Source organism: Suncus etruscus, chromosome 1, assembly GCF_024139225.1.
Source record: "Suncus etruscus isolate mSunEtr1 chromosome 1, mSunEtr1.pri.cur, whole genome shotgun sequence".
Lineage (NCBI taxonomy): Eukaryota > Metazoa > Chordata > Mammalia > Eulipotyphla > Soricidae > Suncus > Suncus etruscus.
Genome location: NC_064848.1, coordinates 172,620,918 through 172,647,841, shown reverse-complemented (window position 1 = coordinate 172,647,841; position 26,924 = coordinate 172,620,918). Strand labels below are relative to the sequence as shown.

Below are 26,924 nucleotides of genomic sequence, written 5' to 3'. Positions count from 1 at the left end.
AGTTCACTAGGAGTGATCCTTGACTGCAAAGCCAGGAGTAAGGAATAAGTAAGGAAGGGGGAAAGAAGGAAGTGAAGGAGGAAAGGAGGGAGAGAGAGGAAGTGAGAGGGAGGAAGAGAGAAAAAGAACAGATGGGAGGTGAGAAAGGAGAGAGAAAGAGGAGGGTAGATCCTAGGTGATCTACAAGATGCTTGCTAATTCAGTTCTTTGCTTCCCATCCTCCCCAAAAATGAAGTGATGGGGCTGGAATGATATAGTATAGTGAATGGGTAGGGTGTTTGCCTTGCATGTGGCTGATCCAAATTTGATAACCCGCATTCCATATGGTCCGAGTCCCAGATGGTCCCTGAGTCGAAAAGGGCAATTCCTGAACACAGCACCACCAGGTGTGGCCCAACCTCCCCCCACCCACACAGAATGGAGTTTTGCATGTTTGTTCTTTGCTCTGTTAATGTAGTTCTCAACAATGAACGGATGCTAAACACTGAGATCTTTCGGAACATGGATTAGTTGTAGCAGTGGTGGTGTGTCTTGGTTGCTAATTCCTTTGTAAAACAAAGACAGAGTCTAACTACAAATAGGAAAATAAGAGTTCAATATCCAAATGTTACTAAGAATCTGATAAATGCTATTATAAAATAAAGGCTAAAAATAAGGCAAACGGTAAGTAGCAAGAAAACATACAAAGTTCTAAAAGTGTACAAATGAAAAGTAATTCAGAAGCCTTTCTTAAGGGCCTTTGAAGGTTTTGAATTTGGTAAAAGCAAAGGTTAGCACACAATCTGTCTTGAAGTGCCAAGCTACTTTCTGTTATGAGTTCCAAATTAAATAAGTGGCCAATGTCACATGACATTAAGGAGTTGGTGAGGTCAGATCTTAGAGTCCTTTCTGACACATGATGACACATCAATATCACAAAGAAAGAAGAGAAAAGAAAATCTTGCCATTATGTGATTCAGCAAGGAAGGCAGGAATGATACTCTTAAAAGTCGTAGGGATCTGGTAGCAGATGATACTAAGGAGACAAAGTAACTAACATTTTGCTAAACCATGATTACTGCTGAGAGACAGGTCACATCAATGTGCTCCTACATCATGACATTATGGTAACAATAGGGTAGTTGAAAGGAGGAGTTGAAAAGGCTCTCATAAATGATGGAAACACAATCAGAACAGACTTCTAAAGTGAGGTAATGAGGAGGGGAGGCTAGGAAAAGACTACGTCTCTATCTATTTGTAGAAGCAACAGGCAGAGAGAGAGAGAGAGATCCATGTACCAGTCACAGACTGTAGAAAAATGATCAAGGTTCTGTTGAGCTCTAGGGATTTGAGGAGGATGAGGGAAAAAATGAGTTAGACTAGGATGATAGGAAAAAAAATTTAAAGAAGGAAGCAGGAAGGCCGTGTTATCTCCTGCAAAGTCCATGTAGCAAAAATATTCCCCTGCCAAAAAAACCTTCTGATTTATTTGTAGATCCTTAGCACCAGGTGGGAAAATATCTTTCCCTGCTGTGTAAAAGGGAAGTGTAGCACCAAACGGTACTTTTTTGTTTTTCACAAGAAAAATTACTTGAAATCTGCCGTAGAAAGATAGTTGTGAATCTCTCTCTTTAATATAACCTCAAAATTTTATCATCATAATAGAATGAAAGACAAAGTTTAGAACTAAATCACTTATTTGTTTTCATTTCGGGGCCAAACCCAGCAGTGCTCAGAGGTTACTCCTGGCTCTGTGCTCAGGAATCGCTCATGACAGGTTCGGGGGCCCATCTGTGATGCCAAGGATCAAACCCAGACTGGCTGCATGTAAGACAAACATGCTACCCGCTGTGCTATTGCTCTGGCCCCAGTAAATCACTTCTTTAGTAGTAGCCTTTTATCTTTCTAGTCCAAAATGCCATTACCTCTTATTAGCCAACATTCTCTTGAGCTCTGGGGTACAGCTCAGCACTTGATCAAACCTCAGCATCAGAGTCTTCATACTTTTAAACTTTCCCCTTGGAAATAAGCTAAGCTGTGGCTACCAGGGCTCAACTCTTTCAGATCATAACAGCTTTCCAAGAATATGCAGAGAATCATTGTGTTGTGTCCCCTCGTGGGGAGAGTGCTCACTACACTTCGTACAGATAAGTTAGTAGGTTTTAGGATGTTCTCCAAGCTTGTAGAAGTATGGACAGCAATCCAACTGTGGTCTCTATTACTGTGTACCTAGAGCACTTGCCAGGAACAGAGCAATCATTCAAAATGTGGATGAAAAGTGGTAGCAAATGCTCAAAAGTTGACCACTCAATCGCCATGCCTTTGGGTGGAAAACAGGTCAACACAACTCATGGATTGATGGAGAGCTTTAGAAGAAATGAAAGGATTTGCAGATGAAAGCTCTGAACAGATTTGTAACTTAAAGGCAGACATAGTAGTAGCAGCCAAATTAAAGGAAGGGGAAGAAACACGGACATTGTAGCAGCCCCAGCACTGCTAGTGGCAGCACTGTGAAGTGTAGGTAAAATCCACTTCTAGAGGTGGCTCCACAGAAATCAGTGGCTCAAGGACCTTATCAGTAGAGATTGACTCTTTAGTAGAGCTCCTAAGGAACTCTGAAGTACAAAAGGAGGTTTGAACATGGGTAGAAAAATCCAGATCTTAAGTAACCGAAGGATTTATAGTCCAGTTTAGCAAGTGAGAAATGAAATGATGAGGTAAGAACCGTGTTAGTAATGCCGAGGTCAGGACCAGGTCAGAATGGGTTAAGGCTGATGAGTGGTGTCACAAGCCCCCAAAGCAATCTGGATTGGTGCGCAGATATTTAAAATAGGGCCTCAGTTTCCTAACCCTAAAACACCAGCCACCAAATCTAATTAATAGAAGTTATACAAAAGCAAATTTAAAAGCAATCCATTAGTATAAATTAATTAGGAGTGCTTAGAAGTGGGTCTTATACAGATAAAGAAAACAAGCCATTCTATTTTGTTTCATGGTGAAGTCCCACTGGCAGCAGAACTTCTATTGCTAGAGCAGGTAGGGGCTCTATTATGTAGCTTGTGTATTAGCTCCAGTTTTCAGACCTCATGGGTGGTGGTGATTATTTTTAATGTAATCCTACTTCAATAAGTCATAAATAAGCTTACCTATTCAAATGATCACAATAAATGATGAGAAATAGCACACTGACCCCTACGTAAGCAGCAAAGACCCAGAAGGCAACACTTAAAACATAAACTGCCAACACCAACCTGATCAGGTTTCATAAATCAGAGCAGCTATAGCCCTAAAGAGTGGGAATGAGAGCTCCAGTAATTGCAGCCTCCTGTCTGGGAGTATACTGTAAAAAGAGCCGCAGTAAGCACTCCTCCCAACCAATCAATAGACTCCTATTAACCCCCTAGCCAATTACAGGATGATTGGCTAAGCAAACAAAGAATTATTGGCTGTTTAGTTGGGACTTGATTCAGGTCTCTCTCTCTCTCTCTCTCTCTCTCTTCCCTGTTTCTTATTCTGTTCCACCTCTGCTCCCTACCCCCTTTCCTGTTAGGAAAAAACATCTGCAAACACCTGATATTCATCTAAGTCTCTGCAGTTGTACAGTCTTGTTAAATTGTTACCACCTTTTCCACAAGCAGTTTTGGCAATTAACCTCATGGCCAGGGACTTCAAAGAAAACAACTGTTGAGTTTAACCTCTCTGAGCTACCATAGATTCTTTTATGATTTTTCCCGAAACACTTTCATCCAAGAGAGAAAAAAAAATGCAGACTGATAAAACGAATGTTTATCTTAATATTTGGCCAATTTATTAAGAAGACAAATGCCTCAGACATTTGCCATAACGTGGCACACTCACTTCCCTAAGTCTCCACAAAGTGAGGTTTTATTTTAATTTACATTCCCAACACATGTGTGCTTTCTGCTCTTCCACAAATCCAACATTTGCTGGAATCTAAGGATTTGATACATTTGACCCGCTCTTGCCCCTATTCACAAATCTCTCATATGTTTCTCAAACTGTATAAAAGTTCAGAATGAAAAATGCATGTAAAATTAATGCTAAGAACCAAAGTTGCCATTAAAAATCTATTTTCATTTTATATTTTTACCCTTCTAGATATACTCTTTACTTTAAAAGCAAGGCTAATCCCTAACTCTCATGAGAATAAACTACAGTAATAAAGATCAAAATATATGACTGAACAAGCAATACAATTCTTCTTGAGTAATCTTGTGGCCTAAGTGTTTCAACGCAATTTATGTGATGGAACCAGCTTTTTACAGCTGTATATAATAATAATAATGGTTTTGATCAAGCCAGCTGAAGGCAGGTTTGGGAAGGTGTATTAACTCTTTCGGCACGGTCTACTTAGAATTTTAACGAAAGTGATTAAATATTTAGTAGAACCCGAGAACTACTGATTTCTCCATTGAGTCTGGCAAGGTCAAGCTTGTAAAATTGCCACCAATACCTTCGCCACTCTTTGTGAACTTGCAAAACGCTACAGATGATTTAGAGTACTTGGGGTAGTTTATTTCTAGAAATGCCATCAAGTTGAAATAAAATATCTTTAGCACAGGAAATAGAGCTTTTTGGCTGATATTTACAGTCGCCCGTTCTTTGATGTCATCAGTAATTCCTCCCAAAGTAATAAATAACTGATCAGGAAAGATGAAACATTATAATCCAATACTACATGGTCTGTTAATTTTGTTATGGACCTAGCTTCAACCAAACAGCACATTTCTGCCAATTTATCTCTAGTTCCATTGTCCTATGTCTAAAGGAGAGAGGAGGGAACACAGTGACCCAGTATGTTTGGAGACTGAGCTGGAGCAGATGACCATCTTTGCACTTAAATGAGTTATGTTGAAAATGGGCACCTATCTTGTGAGGATGAAATGGCTATAACAGTACAAGTGTATAATAAAAAGGCTGCAAGCCTTTATTTTGCCTGTCCAGTTTTAAAATTGGGAAATATCCACAAAAATATGTATTTTCGGTCTCAACTAAATGGAAGGTCTGGCAATGCTTGTCCACATTTCTACAATAGCAGCATGGAATGGAATAGTGGCAAAAACTTTAAGCACGAATAACTGCTATTGTACCATACCACCACTTAAAACTGGCCACCGCAGCATTTGTACTTTTGATCCTCCAGAAATAGTCCACAACAAAGTTTGAAACGGTATCTGGCACAAAACATCTGGTATGTAGCAGTTACTCAATAAGAGGTATCATGGGGCCGGAGAGATAGCATGGAGGTAAGGCGTTTGCCTTTCATGCAGGAGGTCATCAGTTCAAATCCCGGCGCCCCATATGGTCCTCTGTGCCTGCCAGGAGCAATTTCTGAGCGTGGAGCCAGAAATAACCCCTGAGCACTGCCGGGTGTGACCCAAAAACCACAAAAAAAAAAAATAAATAAATAAAAAATAAGAGGTATCATAATAGGAAGGTAACATACTAGGAATAATAATGTAGTATTATCATAAAAAGTATTATAATAGGCATTATAATAGGAACTAGGAAGCTAAATAAAGTCAGGTAACTACAATGTTAAGAGAGGTTTCATATATAGCAACTAAAGAGTTCATTGTAAATTATTAACATGTACTGGGAAAAACTTTGTGTTTTGAGTATATAATTTGGGAGGTTTAGTAAATGACATACATACATATACATATATGTACATACATAAATATATATAATCATGCTGCTCATATAAAATTCTTATAGAGGGCAAGGGAATGTAATTCAGTAGTAGAGTACTTGCCTCTCATGTGTGAGGCCCAGGGTTTGATGCCTGGCTCTGCAAAAACATAAAATTCCTTTTCTATGTTTCTTCTGGAGTCTAGCAAATAATATCTTGCACTGGTATTTACATCTCCTATTGCTTGTAGACTCCAGTATATTCTCAGTAAGTAGTTGAGAATATAAAAACATCTCTTAAGTAGTTAGGAAAAGGAGACCATCTAAAACAAGAAAACAAGTGAGTTAGACTTAAGAACACTTGCTGAAAAGTAAATGTCTTTTAGACTTACTGAGTTATAATGAACACCTGGAATTAAGAATATTATATACAACTAACTGTATATATGCAGGTGTTTAAAATGTTTTTCTCTAAAATAATTGTTTTAAAATGCCAATTTGCATCACAATAGACTTACAGAGTATTCAAAGAGCCACTTAAAATTTAGCAAAATCAGACATTCTAAAGCAGTATGATCGAAGTTAAAGACTTGATCATGTTATAATCCTTTTACTGTGACTGAGAGGCAAACAAGGAATGGAAGAATACATCCAGAAAAAAAGCAAAGGTCAGAATTCAGAACTGCCTCTTGGGCTCAGGATTCTGTCATTTTACTTTTAGTTAAAGTCCATTTTCAAAGTCCTAAAAATGACCTACTCGTTGGACTTTGTTGTTTCAGATATTTAGGGATTGGCGTGTAGAGCATTACTCCTGAGCCATCCGAGTTCAAAAGCAATGTTTAAACTGACCCTCACTGGTGCAAGTCTGTTGGGAGTAGTGTGCTCGTAGGACAGAAATGTGCCAGCTGTCTGTCTGGGGCAGACCACGCAGACGGGAAGACCTCTGCAGAGGAAAGGGGCAAAAAGGGAAAAGGACAAAAATGTCTTTCCCAAGTAGAAGATAAAAGGCTCTCAGATTCCTGGAGTATCTGAGATGCTGCCACAGAACGTCTGCCTGCATCTACAAACAAGTGGCCTGGCCTGAAATTTGTGAAGGACCACCCCCCACTCCCAAAACAGTCATGTACATGAAGTTCAAATCAGTCTTAAAACTTGGTCTGTCCACTCCTGTTGAGAAAAATTTCACATTAAACAGATCCCTCCACAAAAGAAAACCATTTCTGGTCATTCGTATGGTATTACTGCACTTTTTACATTAAAAAAAAGCATTTTTTTTTTCTATCTTCTTTGGCCAACGTAAGCAAAAAGGGGAGGGCTATCCATGCCAAACAAATTTTGGAAGTAACATTAAATGACACGGGGGTCTGGTGCGATGCAGTCCAGTTCGGTGAACTCCTGCACAGATCAGCAAGATGGTTGGAAATGCCTCCCTCCGTCTGTTTTTCATCTCCAAAGTCTGTGTACTCAGTAGAGTGTGAAGAGAGCCTCTCTTCTCTTCAGAACATTCTCCCAGTGGTCTTGCCCCAGCCCCCACACCCTCTCCATAGCCCCTGCAGCAGAGAACAGGAACTAGAGCAAATGCTTTTGTGAATTAAGAGATCTTGTGAGCGTAAATTTGGTCAGGCTGCTCCTTTCTGCAGGCCAGACCCCACTGCTGCCCCAGGATGTGAACTGTCAGTTTGCATAGCTGGTGATGAGTTGCAGAACCATCAGCAAAGGTGAAGACGGCAGAAACAAGAAAGATTCAAGACTGGTGGAAATCATTTCACAAGGAAAATTTCAGCCATCAGTGGGAGGAAGCTTTGAAAAATGCTGCCATTTCCGAGTCAGAATGAAGGAAAAATTAAATTACTGCCGGTGAGGCGAGCCAAAGTTGCATCTCCCTCCAGGGAGAATTTTGATAATGGTAAACATTTGACAGCTGGCCTGGAGTTGTTATCTTGTTCTAACAGTTGTTATGGCCTAAATGAGTATTTCTGATAAGGAAACACAAAATGAAAATTTCCAACACTTTTATATTTTTACATTTTAAACCTTACGGTGGTAGCCAAACAGGTTTTGAGCAATTTGGCACTAAGGGTGTCCTCAAAAATGCAGTGACGTTCCTGGTCTGCAACACAGACAGTATCATGATTTCAGCTAATCTATAGGAAGTAATTCTTTTATGTAGATCAATTTACTGAGAAATTATATTTAACCTTTAGCTCTCTCAGCAGCTCAAAAACTATTCTAATAGTCGGCTTGGCTTGGTGACATTTAAATAAATAAAGTAAAATAAAATAAAAGTAAAGTCGGCTTAAAATTCAACATCCAGAAATTTCTTGTGATGTAAACTAACTTGGATTTTTGGCTATGGTGGATCCATAATTATGACATTAAACTCTTTCAAAATATTTTGTTATTTTCTGAAAGATATTAGGCCAGACATTTCAGAGGTAACAAAAATAATAAATTTTTAAACTTAAAAAGGACTTCCTACTGGTGCCTGAGATTTTTACATCACTCAACAACATTGAGTGCCTGAAGGGCTATTTCATTAGCAAACACTTGTTCATTTCCTATCTATAGTATGAGAAAAAAAGTCTGAGTTATTGTCTGAAAGTTCCAAGTCTTCACAGGCACTGGACTATCATGGTATCTAGACATATACAGTACATAGAAAGCTCAGAAGAGATGGGAGGGAGTCCAGTTGCCTTTTAGGGAGCTGCTGATAGCTGTGTCCTCAGAAAAAAGAACGGATGCCCTGAGAATTTTCTCTCTCTCAACAGACTGAAAAAAATCTATAATCCTAAATTGTTTACTCTGCCTCTGACATTCTACTGGTTTCTCCTGGGGGATAGTAGAGGAGAGAGAGAGGAGAGAGGGAGAGGAAGAGGGGGAGAGAGGGAGGGAGGGAGAGAGAGAGAGAGAGAGGAGAGAGAGAGAGAGAGGAGAGAGAGGAGAGAGAGAGAGAGAGGAGAGAGAGAGAGAAAGAGAGAGAGAGAAGAAAGAGAATATCTCTGGAACAAACAAGCACCTAAGATTGGGGTGGGGGTCTTAATTGCCAAAAATATGCTTGACATAAAGTTGTAGGAATATAGAACTGCATGTGTAGGAACAAGGTCACTGAACATCTCGTTTGTGTTCTAAGTAGAACATTAGTGGTCACTATCTCCAAGAAAGCAGAGAGGCACATAGGCTCAAGGGAATCAAACCAACTAATTGGTAGGTGCCTGATTTATCTGTGACTTGGGCAATTTAGAGTGTATTTGATTATATCTCAAACAAAAGAAAACTTTATTCAATACCTTTCCCTATTTACTTAAAAAAAATCAGCATCTATCTTTGTTTCTGTATTTGTACTAAGAGTTTCATTTATTCCCCCCCCCAGGGACCTTACTCTGCCTTACTATGAAAGTATATAAATCGATATTAAAGCATGGTATTTTGAGAATGTTTCAAAGTAAGGTCAAACTGGTGTTAAAAACCCTACTAGTGAAGGCTAAAATAACAGTCTGGCTGAACAGTCTTAAGTGCAGCTGACTCCAATTACTAAGTACATCCTAGTGATTTTTTTTTCACTAACAAGAACAATGCAAGCAAGTTTTTGAGTTCAAAAATAATGTCAAAGAGAAGTTACGCGTAAGATAAATTAGATAAACCATCCCAGCACTACAGAGGCAGCTTCACCTTCAGAACTAGAAAAGTTGATTGAGTTTCTTCTTTCCATAACAGAATCAGGAAAAGAGATGAAGGAAGTTCAAAGAGGGAACAAATGTCAAAAGAAAACGCTTCTTTTAACTAAACAAGCAAGAAAATTTCACATTGGAAAAAACACAAAATATAGACTATGAAATCATCAAATCTTATGCTTTCAAAGAAATTATTTAAAATAAATTTTATTATGGGGTATTTTGAACATAAACCTATACTAGCAATTTATAATATAACATGTAAACATATAATAAAAACTAAATCTGAGGGTCAGGAAGGTGGCGCTAGAGGTAAGGTGTCTGCCTTGCAAGCGCTAGTGTAGGACGGACCGCAGTTTGATCCCCCTTCGTCCCATATGTTCCCCCCAAGCCAGGGGCGATTTCTGAGCACATAGCCAGGAGTAACCCCTGAGCATCAAATGGGTGTGGCCCAAAAACCAAAACCAAAACAAAACAAAAAACCAACTAAAGCTCTATCACATAACTCAACAATAATCAAGCTATGAACAATCTTGTTCCACCCACATCCACGTCCCTCTTACTGTACAGAGGGAAATCCTGATGTTACCAAATCAAAATACAGTACATGAAAAAGTACAGATCCTCCAAGTATTTTATTCTGCACTAACTGCCCATTTTTGCCTTCAATCCTATCCAATAATTTAACTTGATAAATTCTTATCCTCTGATACCCAGTATAGGATATTGTTATTACCAGTAAGGGCATATTATGAATCAAGCTAAAAAGAAAACACTTCATAGATTCCCTTCCATCCTTACAATTCTGAATCTGCCATGAAAACACTATTTTGAAGCAGTATTCTTCATTATCAAAACTGTGGTCACATCATCTAGCACCAAGTAAGGCAAAGCAGTTCAGCCTTAATCACATCTGGTTCCATCAAATATAAACTTGTGTTCTTAGTAAAGTTGCTTAATTTCTTTGGGTCATTATCTCCTCATCTCTAAAACTGGAATGATAATAGTTCACAGAATACTCAGGAAGTTATTATACATTTTATATATTCCTTATCCAAGAACTTTAACAATAAATGATATCTTATTTTTAAAAAACTAAGCAAGAGGATATTCTATGTAATAAATATCAATAAATAGATAAAGTACATATAGAGGTAAGGAGAAGTGTGAAAAATTAAATAAGATAAATATATTCCATTGTTACCATCAATAAAAGTTTTTTTGAGAACTTGAGTCTCTTGGTATAATCATATTTAATAGGAATAATCAATATTCTCATAAACTAAACACAGGTGATTCAACTTTCTCATAACCAATAAGTCTTAAAATAGTAAATGACCATCCAAAGATGTAAAGGGCCTTGGTTGAAGCCCTTTACAGGTTAAACATTGGGTAGAGAGAAATGAATCCTCCCCATTGTATAAATGAGTCACCCCAGTCCATTTGTACAGGTGAAGGCAAAGCAATAAGATAAGCTGAGGGAAGTGATAGTACTGATAATGAAAAGCAACAGTGGCACTGATGGGTTTTGTACTTGGCTTCATGCCTATACCATTTCAGTATTACACTTTTGAAAAAAAAAATCACTCAAATGAACAAAGGGCATAGAGAGGCATGCTTTTGCTTACTTAACATTTGTCAAGACACTTGCAGATCAGGACAAAAAAAGTACCTTAAATCATGCATTGTCAAACCACTACATTACAATCTATAATGTAGTCAGTCATACAATTATTCCATAAAAATACTGATATAAAAGTTATTTAAAACAATTCACCTATTTATTTTTAAAATTCCCAAATCAGAGACTTTTCATCAATGTAATAGTGCTCTTTATTATAGTCTCAGATTATAAAAGGCTTGCTTTTTTTGCGCGCGGGGGGGGGGGGGGACGACATAACAGTGCTCAGGATTCTCAATTCAGGGATCACTTATGGTGTGCTTGAAAAACCATAAGGGATGCTTGGGATTTAGTCTGGGTCTACCACATGCAAAGTAAACACCCTACCCACTGTGCAATCATTCTGGACCCCACAAAGTTTATTATAAGTTGATCAAATGCCAAAAAACTATTTATCCAGGAAAATATTAATATTTTATTTTGTTTTGGGGTCACAATCAGTTCTCTGCTTGGGGGTTACTCTTGTCAGTGTTCAGGAGACTAAGCAATGCTGGAATTAAGCCAGGGTCAAATTCCTACAAGGCAAGAGTCAACCAATTTACTCACTCTCTAGCTCAAGCTTAGAGATTTTTATGTTCTGTTGGTATGACTACATGGTAAATACAAGCTGGTGAGAATTACTCAGTGAGGTACTTTTCTTTACTTTTTCTCTTATATTCAATTCTGATGCTAGAATAATTTTTATAAACTCATTGTTTATCCACCTCTAAAACCTTCCCACATTACTTGAACCCTGTTCTAATGCATCATTAGAACTTTTGCTACACACATAGCCTCCTACAATTGCATCTAATATAATCAGGCTTCTGGAGTCAAAGCAGACTCAAGTTTGTTTCCATATCAGTTCAGTGCAATGTATTTTAGTGTCCTTGTTTCTTCCTCAAAAGAATCTTTACCTTCCATCTTTACCTATAGGAGTATTACCTATATATTACAGTATGGTTCTCCTGGCATTTTTGGGAAATAAAGAGCTTTATGTTCTTGTATCCCAGATAATATGAGCCTGGGTATATTAAATCACAGGGTACCACACTGCATATTTGTAATCTAGGAAACCATCACTAAGAGCACCTATATCTTTCCTAAGATAGAATCTATTCAAGGAATCTTGCTTATAGTATTAATTAGCTTACAAACTCCTAGACATTCAAGTTCTTGCTATAGACAAAATCCCCTACTGGGCCCATCTAATGGCTGCATAACACAGAGTGGGCAGCCAATTCTCTTGTGACGGAGTGCATAAGAAACTGAAGAAGAAAGGCACATGTGTTAGCGGAAACACCAAAACCACAAATATGAAAACAGTATTTGTGAACTTCTTTTGGCCAGATAACAGACATCTCTAACCTCATCACACTTCCTTAAAAGGAACAACTCAGGAAATGGGGAAGAGAAAAATATCTTTAAACTTTATTTTTCTTAAGGCCTTCCAAATTTTTAGATTATATCATCTGGACTGAGAATCCTACCCTCCATTCAGGGAGAGGAGAAACGTCTGTAGGGATGTCTGATTTTTCACAAAGCATCCTGCACTTTTGGGACTGTTGGCTAGGATCAGGGAAGGCTTCATCCATATTTCAAAACTTTAATCACTAACCATTACCACAGGTTAAGTGCTGGTATAATATGCATAGAAATAAAAAATAAACAATTCCTGAAAATCTAAGAATAATAAAACTCATCTGTCTCTGATATAATTGAGAGTCTTCCACACCAACAAATAGATTTAATTAATATACAAACACAAGTTGGATTAAACAATATTAATCAAAATGGAGCTGAAGTGATAGAATAGTGGATAGAGCATTGCCTTGCATAAGGCCAACCTGGGATTGACCCCAGCATTCCATATGGTTCCAATGTACCACGTAGAGTAATTCTTAGAGCAGAGCCAGAAGTAACCCCTGAGCACACCTGTGTGACTAAATACAAACAAAAAAGACCCCCAAATTTGTCAAAGAATTGATCAAATTTAGGATGGCATTTGAAATAAAATATTCTTCTGCCTCTTAAGACTGTAATACTAATAAAAAAAGAATCTCAATGCTTTAGTCTCATCTCATTTTATATAATGAAAATATAATAGAAAGAAATTTCAAAAACATTTCTCCTGAAAACCCTTAGCAATATATCTAAAAAATAAAACTTCTGGTAGTTTCTTGTTGAATTCTAAATGTAGCTCTCTTTTTTGAAAAAATAAAGGCAAAATATTTCAAGTAAAAATATTCAAGAAAGCAAAATTCTCTGATTCCAACAATAATTATTCAATTCTCAAAACAATCACATGCATTACATAAATTTCTAAAAACAATTTATTTTATCTAAATAAAATTAATTTAAAATTCCAGGAAGAGAGCACAATACTTGGTTAATCTTTAGCATTATATGGTCCCCGAAGTCCAATAAGGAGCAGCCCACACTCCCAGTACTACACAAGGTGTGAAAATTCAAAAAAAAATCATAAAAGGGGCTGGAGAGATAGCTAAATAGACACAAGAAAGACTTTGTATGCAGAGGTCCTGGGTTTAGTCTCTTGCACTACATGGTCTCCTGAGTACTGCTGGGAACAACCCCCAAGCATTGAGTCAAGAGCAGTCACTGAGCACCACCAATGTCCCTCAAACAAAACCAAAACCAATAAATAGAAATCAACTCAACAAAGTAATGAGAAATAATGTCTACTAATCTGAAAATATCAATGTACTGTGTGTGCTGACTCCTATAGAGTAATTTAACTTTTCTATAAAGTTATATAGCTAAGGTTCAAAGAAATTTCTAGATCAATTGTAGAGAACTTTCACAACTGTATTGTAAAAGCAGAAAACTCAGCATTTTCTGTATGTAGTCAACATTGCCAATTGATTTATTCTGAAAAGGGTTTCTCATACCTACGATATGTGCTGGTACTATGTCAGATTTATAGTTTATCAAAGCTAAGATTTCAAGCTTTGCGAATCAATTCAGAGTGGTGACAGTTACTTGCTACAGGTGGCTATTTATATTTTATTTCATTAAAACTGGGTAAAGAAAATTCAGTTCTCTGAACAAATTCATGTGTAATAGCTAGCTAGTTGTGACTATCATATTATATCTAGATTCCATCATCACAGGAACTTCTAGTGCACAGAACCATTTGAAAAATTACCATTCTTAAAGGTCATATTTGCAGCAGTGCCATTGCTCTAGGGCAAAGTGAAAGATAGGGCTGATAATGTCATCAACCATATTTTAAGGCTGAAAAGTAGATACTTATGATGTTTGAGAGATTATTTACCACCATCTTAGGGTATAAAAACATGAAAGGAGGGGAGAAGGTAAGCTTTAGGTGACGGTAAGCAAAAAATACCAATCAATACAACTATAACTACAAAAAACATAAAACAAAAATTTCGCCCAGGATCCATGGACTGTTCTACTGATAAGAAACTATTTTAGGGCCCGGAGAGATAGCACAGCGGCGTTTGCCTTGCAAGCAGCCGATCCAGGACCAAAGGTGGTTGGTTTGAATCCCGGTGTCCCATATGGTCCCCCGTGCCTGCCAGGAGCTATTTCTGAGCAGACAGCCAGGAGTAACCCCTGAGCACAGCCGGGTGTGGCCCAAAAACCAAAAAAAAAAAAAAAAAAAAAAAAGAAACTATTTTAGCATAACTAAGTTTGGGAGTAAAATGAATATTCCCAAGATTTTAAAATTGCTCATACCTGCCACATAAATGCATGATCTGTAGGAGTTAAGTTCATTTTCAGCATCCTAAGAAGTTAGGTTATTTGTGGCTAACATCTGACTTTATGAAATCAATGTGGTCAAGTGAGTTGAATACAGATTGTGAAACCAGTCAAGAGCTGAGCCTATACACTTTCATTCCTCCACTCTAATCTTGTGACTTTTGAGGCAGCAACTGGACCTTCTCGTCTAAATGTCCCCCAAAATTAAGAAAAGAAATAAGGTCACCCTTCTAAATTTAAAGTCAGTGTCTTAAAAAGATGATATACAGGCAAAAGAGCCATCAGTCCAAATGTAAAAGAGAATGCTAAAAATATTCCCACAAATTAGAGACATAAAAAATAAAACTGGGAAGAGTATTTCTTTTTATTATTTGGGGGGGCACAAATGTCAGTGTTCAGGGGATACTCCTGGCTCAGCACTCAGGAATCACTCCTGGTGGTTTTTGGGGACCACATGGATTGCCGAGGATTGAACCAAGGTTGGCAGCATGCAAGGCAAATGCCCTTCCCGCGATGCTATCACATGGAGCAAATAATATTTCTTATTGAATTTTGTACGACTACAAAATAAGAGGGAGAAAACAGAGATTTATTTTGTTTTTGATTTTTGGGCTACAAGCAACAGTGCTCAGGGGTTACTTCTAGCTGTGCGCCCAGGGGTTATTCCCTGTGGTGCTTGGGGCACCATATGAGATTCTGGGGATCGAACCCAGGTCAGTTATGTGTAAGGTAAGTGCCCTACCCACTGTGATATTGCACTGACCACCAGAACAGATTTTTGAATATGGCTGAAATGATATGAAAAAGGATGTGGACATAGGGGCTCACTGTTCATAACTGCTTTCAGGTAAATGGGCTATTAGATGAGCAAATTTGCCAGGTGGCCAAGGCCACACTTGCAATTAGGTAGCTCAGGGCCATGGACCAGACTTTGGCAGTTCTGGGAGTGGTCCCCTTCAGCTTGTGCCAGGATACTTGGAATAGGACAATACTCAGCATAGGCCAGACCAAGATTTCCTTCACTCCTTTCCTTTTTTCTTTTTTGGCTTTTTGGGCCACACCAGCTGACACTCAGGGATTACTCCTGGCTCTGCATTCAGAAATCATTCCTGGCTTGGGGACCATATGGGATGCTGGGGGGATCAAACTGTGGTCTGTCCTAGGTTAGTGCATACAAGGCAAATTCCCTACTGCTTGCACCACTGCTCCAGTCCCTTCTTATTTCTCCTCTTTATCCCCCTCTTCTGTGTCCAGGATCAGGTGTTAGGGATACCTCCACTGAAGAACTACACAAATCCTTAGTTCCTTCTTTTGCTTTTGAGTTCTTACATTCATTTCCCCAAGTCCATGGCTATGTCCAATGTCAGATCTCATTGATATATAACAATCACACCATACATATCATCCACTTGAAAAATAAAGTATTTAATATTTAATACAAGATTTACTCTGGACTAGTGACTTTGCAAGGTTTGGGGCAACAGGTATAAAGGAGGACAATTTTCCACACCAGAGAACAACTGGAAAGTTTATAAACATTTTTTTTTTGCTTTGTTTGAGGGACAGACAGGGTGTATACTGTTATTTTATGTGGAGAGGCTGGAGATGACACTAAATATCCTACAATGCCCAGGATGGCCCCTACATCAAAGAATGATCCAGTCCAAATGTCAATAATGCCTCAGCTAAAAAATACTTTTCCAGAGTTATAAGATGTACAAGAGACAACATACATCTTCCACTGTCTGATGAAGGAATGTAAAGTGGAAACAGAGCATAGGATGTGAAGGTTTCAATGTACGTAGGAATGATTGGAAGACAAATATGAATTTGCCAGGGTGGACAGGATACAAAGAAATGATTTAATGTAGAGTAGAACATGGTAAAATGTTTAAAATATGTAGAAAACATATTAGAATCAAAAAAGTCCTAGCAGTCCAGAATGGCTGGAATCTAGCTGGTTGTCAGATAAAGGCAAACAATAACAATAATGACAACAACAAAACAACCATAGGCAAACATAACAGTTTGTGTGTTAGGCTAGGAAATTATAATTAGTGGTCAGCAAATGTTTTCTGTAATGAACTAAATAAAATGTTTTCAGGGGGCCTGAGAGATAGCATGGAGGTAACATGTTTTTGCCTTGCATGCAGAAGGATGGTGGTTAGAATCCCAACATTCCATATGGTCCCCTGAGCCTGCCAGGAGTGATTTCTGAGTGTAGATCCAGGAGTAATCCCTGAGCGATGCCGGGGGTGACTCAAAAACCAAAAAAAAAAAAAAAAAAAAAAAAAAAAAAAGAAAGAAAGAAAGAAAGAAAACAAAACAAAACATGTCTTCAGACCATGGCGCCTGTTACAATTATTTAATTCTCCTATCTGAGCAAAAGAGCAATTCTTAACAATATATAAGGGAATGGGCATAGCTGTATTCCCTGAAAACGTTATAATCCTCCCAAATGTGAATTTCTTATAATTTTCAAGCTTAAGAGAATCTTTTGACATTTTCTTACCATTTGAAAACGTGAAAACCATTCTTCACATGTGGGCTAATCACATACACGCAGTGGCAGCATTACTATTATGAATATACTGATACAGAGGTAACAATTTTGCTGATCAAATTTATAAAATGAAGCTGCACACTTTCCTCCTGATCTCTAGAAGTTCTATCTTATTTTTACAAAACCTTTTTTATTTATGCTTTATTTTGGTTTTGGGACCACTGCTGGAAATTCTCAGGGGTTACTCCTGACTGTGCAACTCAGAAATAGCTCCTGGTGGTCTTGGGGACAATATAAGAGTCTGGGGGTTGAACCCTGGTTGGCTATAAGCAAGGCAAATGCCCCACATGCTGTACTATCTCTCAGGCTCACATTCTAACCTCTAGTTATTCTCTGCTTAAGAAATACTGAACTTTGGCCTATATGCTGTCATTACCTTGCTTGTGATACTTTATACACAGATGGGATGCTAACTAAGGGTTAAAAAAGCTCATTTCAGGATACTATGTAAAATGACATTTATCTAATGCATTTATAATTGTCTTGATGATCTGTGAGTATTTTGCACTGATGAAATATGATTAGTGCAATAATAGTATCCTGAATTTATTTCCTTGGTACTAATAGAGTATGCCCCTAAATTAATAGAATAAGGGTTAAGTGAAAAATGTACCAATTATTAAGACATCTACGCGCTATAATCACTTGTCATAATGAAGTTTAACATCAGATATCTGTGTCACAGTGATAATTACAAAACAGCATGCTTGACATAAATTACAATTCCCTCTATCTTGAATAATCCTTATTTTATCCAAGTCAGATTCTAGAGACTCTGAACTACTTTAGACCACATTCATAAGTTTATTTCAGAACTGCTTTCAAAGAAAAAATACTAATAGTATGCATACTTCTCCTAAATTAAAAATAAAATAAAAATGTAAAAGCTATGTAAAGAAACGTACAGAGTTAATAATGTAAAAACAACTTTTCTTTAAAAAAAATTATACAATTTTGGAGCCGGAATAGAGTTTGTAGGATGTTCACTTTGCATGGGTCTGGCTTGGTTAGATTCTCAGCACGCTATATTGTCTCCTGAAATCTCTAAGAGTGATTGATCACTGAGTGCAGAGACAGGAATAAGTCCTGACCACTGGTGGGTATGGCCCCCCCGCAAAATTTGCTGTTTTATGCATACTACAATAGCATGCAGAGGGAAACAATCTAAATGTACAAAAACAGATGAATGTATAAAGAAGTTGTGGTACATATAAGCAATGGAATACTATACAGCTAAAAGAGAAGGTGAAATCATGCAGTTTTATGTATAATGTTATGCAAATGAAGTCAGATTGAGAACAAATACCAGATGATCTCACTCATCTGAAGTGTGTGTATATGTATATATATAAAAGAAGGGAATAGATAGTATTGAATTAATTAGAAATACTTCACCTTGGAATATAAGGCTACTTGCCAAGCAGAAAATAAAAGGGAGGGAGCAGAGAAAGTGATGAAAATTAGTGATGAAGACTAGAGCTGACAAAATTGTAGAGGGTTGTAGATAATGAGGTGCAGAAACTACTTTGTACATCAATGTCATAAATACTACTATAACCATCAAACTAAATGATAATAAGTTAAAACTATTTCTTTGTCATTCCACTCCTTTTATTTTAAAATTCACATTAATAAAGCGGTATTAATAAAGTCATTTAAAATGATCAAAAACACTTTTTGGGGGTACAGCCAGGTTTATTCCTGGCTCTGTGCTCTGGGATCATATATAGTGCTAGAGATCAAATTGGGGTTGACTAGACACAAGGCAAGCACAGTATTTTTTGTATTATCTCTCCAAACCATTGTCACATATTTACTCTAAATAATTATGGTTTACCTTAAGAACAATAAACCTATTTACAAAAAGTTTTTTCATGATTAACAAATTAGTATTAATTTAATTATATAGTGCTGACATACAGTGTAGGCTTAATTAATATTAGGTATCATTAAGATGAAATGCCTTTATAATCACTGCTTTAGTTCTTCTGTTTCTTCTTACATATCTCACCAGGTCAGAAATTTCTGAAATTTCTAAAACTTCTAAAACACTGAAATTTCTAATGTTTTTCAGGCATTCTAGAACCCCTCCAAAATATAAATTTCAGAGTCCAATTATTTCATTGAAAGTAGACCACACAAGACAGTAAATCTTAGTATAAAGAATACAGTTCAGCAGTGGACAAGTCTATTTTTGAGCCGGGGTATGAGGGGAGTAAATAATTCACAGAAATACCTCAATTTTGGGGGCTGGAAATAGTTTAATGGTCTGGAATGAATGCTTGGTATGCAAAGTAACAGTGTGTGGTCTCCAGCCCTAGAAGATCTCTAGAGCACCCTTAGTAGTGATATATGAGCACTTAGCCAGGAGTAACCACTAGGAGTGGTTGGGTATGGCTCTCAATACCCGAAACAAAAACCACCCCAAAACTTTAACTTCCTAATTTAGGCATGGAGTTTACATGATATAACATCCATAATGAACAAACAAGCCTCTATCACGTATATTTTTAACCTTTTTATGTTTGTAATTGTCACTGGTTGCAATCTTCCTATTGTAAAATTGTACTCCCTCCATGCATCTTTTGAAGAAACACCAGTAAACTGCTTCTCTGTTCTGACTTTAACTCATCAAACAATACTGGCTAGCAATATTGCCCTAACTTGTGTGGAGAAATCAGCAAACAAAAGAATAAAAATTAAGGTATTTATTTTTCAAATTGGACACTGCTTCCTTTCCTTTCCTCTGATTCCTTCCTCAGTATATCCCTTAATCTCAAATCACCATGTTCCACTCAGGCTTCCGTCTCTCCAAATCTTCCACAAGGGATCTCAGGACATGAAAATCATGTTCTAAAGAAGCCTGTGAAACAGTTTGTTAAAGATTCCACAATAAGGAACAAAAGATAGTGTTTGAGGGGATTCCTGGCAATGTTGGGCCAATGAACGTCACAGAAAGCCCACTTCCAATCCACTGCCTTCAAAAGGCTAAGGAAATAACCTATTTCCTTTTCCCTCTTTTCTATTTGGTTTCTCTGATGTGCTCCCAGATACTCAGAGGAAAAATTTAGATATCCATGAAATCTTAATATGCCCGTTTGAAGCCAGGAAAAATAAAGAAGTTCATGCCAGTTTTTCAAACCAGGAAGGGCCCATCAGTACTTGAGGGGGAATTTGGTTCAGTCTTGGGAATTACTGAAAGAGTCTTTCTTTTCCAGTTAACAGGGAAGTAATGGCAAATGGCTCAAATGTGCATGGAATTCTATGACCCTGAAGCATGCTCCTGAAGTAATTCTACAAACTTTGCACTTAGTCCAGCAGTCTAAATCTTCCACTATTGCCAAATAAGCTACAGCAATTTTTTTTGCCTTTCCTGAGATCCTTGTACTTGATATCAATTTAGCCTTGACTCTGATTTTCAGAAAGACCAATCTTCTTCATTGGAAACAACTTAGGTGTCAAAGGATTTACCCAACCAAGTCTTCAATGAGTGTTCTTTAAACTCATCTGTTTATCAGAATGTATTAACATAAAATACTCCCCTATATCTGAGAAACATTATATATAATTTTATGTTTTTCCTTTGTTAATGTTTTGCTTTAAGAGAGAGGTAAATATTCTAGAAAGACCATCATGCTAACTTTTGGAACTGCTTTAACATGAATGATTAGAAGTTTGTTAAGGGAGGGAGGAATTGGAAAGTAGGATTTGTAAGTTAACTGTGACCAAGGAAGGGATAGCTTTAAAGCATGCCATTTGTTCAGGGATCTGTGGTGAGCCAGTTTTCCTCCAGTTACAAGTCTTTTATGTATTAAAATATTTTGATTGAAGCACAGTGATTTATATACTGTTAATGATGGTTTCCCGTGTACACAATCCCAATAAGACAGCTATTATCAGCATACTTCCCTTCACCAAGACCCCCAGTGCCCTTCCCTTTCTACACAATTCAATTCAGTTCTGTGGATCAATTCAGTTCTGTGGATCAATTCTCCTGTTTTGTTGCTTGTGGCCCTTTGTCGCTACCTTGTGTATCTTAAATCCCACATATAAAAGAGGTCATTCAGTATCTTTCTTTCTGACCTCATTTACAATTATATCCTCAGTTCTATGTATTTGTGTATATATACCACAACTTTAAAAACAAATAAAATCACTGTGAGATAAAGAATTAAGAATTTCTTGATAGTTGAGTTTTAGTCATACAATGTTCCAATACCCATCCCTTTACCACTTTTCATTCCCTGCCACCAATTTCCACAGTAACCCTCCCATCTCCACACCCACACCCTTCCTCTATGGCAAATACTTTTCTTCTGTCTCTTTTTAATTTTAGGCACTTTTTTTGGTATGTTGTTACTGAAGGGGTATCATGCATATCATTTTACTTACCTTCAACTATCAGTTCTTATCCAGAGTGACCATTACCAATTATTATTGCTATTATTATTATAGACGCCCCTTCTCTGTCCTAACTATATTTCTCAGTCATCATCTCTATTGTCTTTGGGTATCATTCTCATACTATGGTTTCTGTTTTGTTGCAGCACTCAGGGGTTACTCCTGGCTCTAGCTCAGAACTCGCTCCTGGCAGGCTTGGGGGACCATATGGGATGCTAGGTTTCGAACCACTGTCCTTCTGCATGCAAGGCAAATGCCTTACCTCCATGCTATCTCGCCGGCCCCTATGGTGTTGATTTTTTTAAATATCCTGCAGACGAGTGTGTTCCTCTCCTTCTGACTCATATCACTCAGCATAACACTCTCCATGTCTAAATAAACTTCATAATTTCATTTTTCCTATTCTATTGTGTAGACATGCCAGAGTTTCTTTATTCACTCATCTGTTCTTGGGCACTTGGGATGCTTCCATATTCTGGTTATTGCGAATAGTGCTGCAATGAACATAGTGAGTCAGGGACCTTTCCTGCATTTATTAATCCATTCAATTAATCCATTAATCAACTTCTTGATCCATTCATCCACACTGTTTCCAGACTTTTTGAAACATTTCATTCTCATTGGTGTGAGATAACTCAGTGTTGTTTTTTTTTTTTGCATTTTTTTAATCATGGTTGATGAAGAGTAGTTTTCCATATGCCTACTCATCATTTATATGTCTTCTTTGAGAAAGTGTCATTTCTTTTCCCAAATTTTGGATGGGGCTATCAGATTTTCTTAAATAACTAAAAACTTTCCCTATGATACAGCTTTTGCTTTGTCCCAATAGGTTCTGGTAGTTGGTGTCTTCATCACTACTTGTTTCAAGGAATCTTTTGACTTTTTCTTTGATTTCCACTCACATCTACTTGTTATTTAGCAGTATGTTGTTTACTTTCTAAGTATTTAAACTTCTTGCCACTTTCTTGATTACTTCGTTACTGATAATCGTTTTGTAACTGATTTCTAGTTTTGTCCTTTAGGAAGACAGTATAATTTTTATTTTTGTGATTTTTAAATCTTATAGACTGTCCCATGTGCAGTAAAAAGACTTGTGTATTCAGGGTTTTTTTGTTTGTTTGTTTTTGTTTTTTTGTTTTTTTTTTTGGTCACGGTGCTCAGGGGTTACTCCTGGCTGTCTGCTCAGAAATAGCTCCTGGCAGGCACCGGGGACCATATGGGACACCAGGATTCAAACCAACCACCTTTGGTCCTGGATTGGCTGCTTGCAAGGCAAACACCACTGTGCTATCTCTCCGGGCCCGTGTATTCAGTTTTATGGAGGAGTGGGGTTTCTAAATATGTCAATTAGACCCAGTTTTTCCTATTCTCTTTAAGTGCTCTTGATTAATATTTTGTTTGGCTGGTCTATGTTTATCATGAGTGTTTAAGTGTCTTCTGTAAGCAAAAGAATATTAGACTCAGATCTATGACCTTAAATTCATCTCCATTAAATTTAGAAAAGCCTCACTTCTTGAAGAAGTGGATATTATCATGTGGCCACAGAACCTGAATTTCTCCCTATGTGGGGCATTAATTATATGCTCCTTTGTCTTTAGCTTGGTGCAGATGGACATGATGACTCGGCCAACATAGACCCTGCCTTGGGGGTTTCCAAAGACATTCCCCATGTGTGCCTGGAGGCTAAGACCGGGGTCAGTGTAAGTACAGATATGAATGCCCAAATCAGAGAGCTGTCTCCTTTTGTCTTAGGGTGGCCCATATAAGCAACAGGCTGCAGGCACTAACCATGAGACTGCTGTTTGCAGCTATTGCCAAATGGCCCATAGGAAAAAAAGCTGATTCTACTTTTTCTTTTTTGCCAGTTTAATATGATTGGATCAAATTTGAATTTTCCTTTACCATATACATCTGGCCAGATTCTCTAAGAGTGCTGAGATTTTTCTCCATAAAATGGGACCCAGCTGACTGGCTCAGAAACTAATGCCCACCTCTGGAAAAGAAACCTTTTAGCAAGAAAGAAGAATCAGAGAGGGTAGCAATTTTTTTTTAACTTGGTTTAAATTCTTAGATCTATTAATGACAGAAATGGGTAGATTTTTTTTTCTATCACTTGTCTTGACTTTGCCTGGCCTTGTTCACATTGAGAAAGGACACAGCATCCTAAACAGGTATGCTAATAGATGTATGCATTGCTTATAAAACTGTATCATAGCTTCCATTAAATCTTTCTAATTATTTAAGTGTTTTGAATGTGGTTTTTGGGTGACTAAATGATTAAAAGAGCTTAGAGATTAATTGTATGTTTGTTACAGATATTCTACATGCTCACCACTAATTCTGATCTGAATTGGTGATCTGAAATAAAATTGGGTAAAATTGACAAGGGTAATGGATTAAACTCACCTGGTGACAAATGACAGAACTACTGGCTTGGCAGATGCAAAAGATCTATCAAGCAAGACACTTACTTACTTGCAATGTGTCTACCTAAATTCAAATAGTTAAGAATGAACAAGATTATGGTTGTAATAGTTGTTTAGAATTTCTGACCCAGTTGTGATTACAATCACCAAGTGAATAGGAACTGATTTTTTTTTCTCCTGGCATTTCTAGTTTACAAAAACAAGAAGGAAAGGTGGTTGGTTATAGGCACCTACCATCAAATTTAGTAAAAATTCTTGGGGAAAACCCAGAAGGGAGATTTAATGATCTGAGAAATTAGGCAAAAGTGTCAAGTCTGAAGAATTTAAAAATGGCTCTAGGTCAAAGCACTAAAAACTTCTTTGGGTGTAGACTGGGTCTAAGGGTAACCTGGTGAGGAATCTGCCAGGGGTTAATTGCAACCCTGCATGAAAAGCAGTTAACAAGTGAGAATTAGAACACCCAGGAGGAAAAGAAAAATGTTTCCCGTGCCATGAGAAATAAACAACAAAGGAGAAATATTTCCTTTGGCTACCACTACCTCCTTTTCAAAAGCTCAGAGGAGCTTTGGGGAATGCCAAGGACTGGTTTTCTCTCAACTCTCTCTGAAACATTTGTCTTCATTACCACTCTTTTTAATCAGGGCTCCTTCATGAGTGTTTCTGCTCAGCCCCTAAGGGGCAGCCCTGTTCTGCGATAAATCAGAATCCACACCGCAAGTCACTAATCAGCACTTCCAGGGAAAGAAAAACAGAGAAGTGCAGACCACGATGCTGAAAAGGCCTGGGGGCCCCCAGGCCTCAAGGAAGAAAGAACTTTAATAGAGAAATGATAAGTTAGTGAAGGTAGAATAAGACTCCAGTGTTTCAGATTTATTTTAAAATCCCAAACACAAAATGCTCAGACTTAATTTTAAGAGTTTGGAATATAATTTCATTTTAACAATATGAGACAGATGAGGAGTTCGTTAGATATATTTGGACCCTCAACTTAGTGATTCTGATAATTAAGTCAAAATTTAAGAAGCAAATGGAGAAACAAGAGTTAAGAATAATTAAGTTGGGGCCGGAGAGATAGCATGGTGGTAAGGTGTTTGCCTCTCATGCAGAAGGTCGGTGGTTCGAATCCCGGCATCCCGTATGGTCTCCTGAGCCTGCCAGGAGTGATTTCTGAGTGTAGAACCAGGAGGAACCCCTGAGCACTGCTGGGTGTGACCCCCCGAAAAAAAAAAAGAAAAAGAAAAAATAATTAAGTTAACCCAAGTCAGAAATTCGCCTTCTCAGCACAAGTTTCAGTGATGATTATTTATTTAGAAATAAAAAATTCCTGGTGAGAACTCATTAGTGCCTATAATATCATTGCTACTTTACTTCAGTAGATTTGGCATCAAAATAAATTATAAACACTAGGGACCGGAGAGATAGCCTGGAGGTAAGGCATTTGCCTTGCATGCAGAAGTCGTGGTTCGAATCCTGGCATCCCATATGGTCCCCTGAGCGTGCCAGGAGCGATTTCTGAGCATAGAACCAGGAGTGACCCCTGAGCACTGCCGGGTGTGACCCAAAAACAAAAAAAGTAAAAAATAAATTATAAACACTATTATTTCACAGAAAAGATTCTTAGAAATAATCCAAGAAAAAAACTAATTCAAGAAAAAAACAGATTTGCTACTGGCAGAGTTTACTCTAGAAACCACGATTTCAAATGATACACAAAATAGATTTAACGTATTAGTCAAATACTGGAATAAAACCACTCACAGAGACAAAAAAAATAACATGAGAAAAAGAAGACAATGAATGAGGAATGGTTGCTCTGATTCTATGTCCACTGTTATTGACTTGCTTTGGCCATATCATCTTTCTTGTATGTAGGTTAGGGTTGCTGCAATTCCCCATAAATACTGAGATTAGTATTATACAAAACTTTTCTGAAAACACTAATGGATTGAAGAGCTAACAATAAATGTGCATCAGAAATTTTATGATTTACAGGAAGACACAGCTAGATTATGGCAACAATATCCAAGATTCTTGAATATGAGCTTCCATATAAAAAGGGTCAGCATGTAATATCTTACTACAGCATGGCACATCAACGAACAATCCTTAAACTTAAAGCATGATTCCCCAACTATTTATGATGACAAACTTTAACTGGCTTTGTACGTCTCTGCCTATGACAGTGTATACAGCAAAGACATAGGTTATACTTATTCAAATACGTGAGGCTACAAAGTGGAGAGATAATGAACATGCGTTGGAGGCAAGAGCTACTACTCCCCACCTTCGTTAGCATTACACTGTGCTTTGTCTATGCAAGTCTGATGGCATGATACTGACAAATCCCCATGGCCTTTCAGTCCCTGGGAACTTGTCCCTACACAGACGTACCCTGTGATGTAGAAGCACATATTTCCCAGAAAGACTAGGATTCCTCCATTTCAATGTTAAAAAAAACCAACTATAAAATATAACTAGCAACCTTCAAGGTGATGAGTACTTTTAGAATCTAACAGCATAAAACAGCTGCCTATGTTTCCTGTTTCAACCAGAATCTTGTCTGACATTGACTTTGGGAAGAAAAAAAAAATCTCAGAAGATCACAGAAGAAATGCTTCTTGATAATTGGCTTTGGGGGCTGGCATCTGAACTGTTTGGAGCCCAACTCAACAAGAAGGTTACTTTGGGCAGCGCCCAGGTACTTAGAGAGTGGATATACAGGAAGCACAGCTAGCATTTTTAAATCTCCATTCAATATAGATATCAGGTTGTAAAATCAGACATAATGAAAGGTTCCCGAAAACAGGGTAACAACAGTTTTAAGAGAA

The 26,924-nt window shown here is 37.6% G+C and overlaps 1 protein-coding gene and 1 non-coding gene across 2 annotated transcripts in view; both read right to left on the bottom strand.

Annotated features, from left to right (window-relative positions):
* BCAS3 (BCAS3 microtubule associated cell migration factor) overlaps positions 1 to 26,924 on the bottom strand; it is a 662,199-nt gene that overhangs the window by 229,368 nt on the left and 405,907 nt on the right. The gene's annotated exons all lie outside the window — the stretch shown is intronic.
* LOC126030416 (small nucleolar RNA SNORA70) lies at positions 23,402 to 23,535 on the bottom strand. The gene has a single exon (XR_007503119.1). It is a non-coding gene; the product is annotated as a small nucleolar RNA SNORA70 (small nucleolar RNA).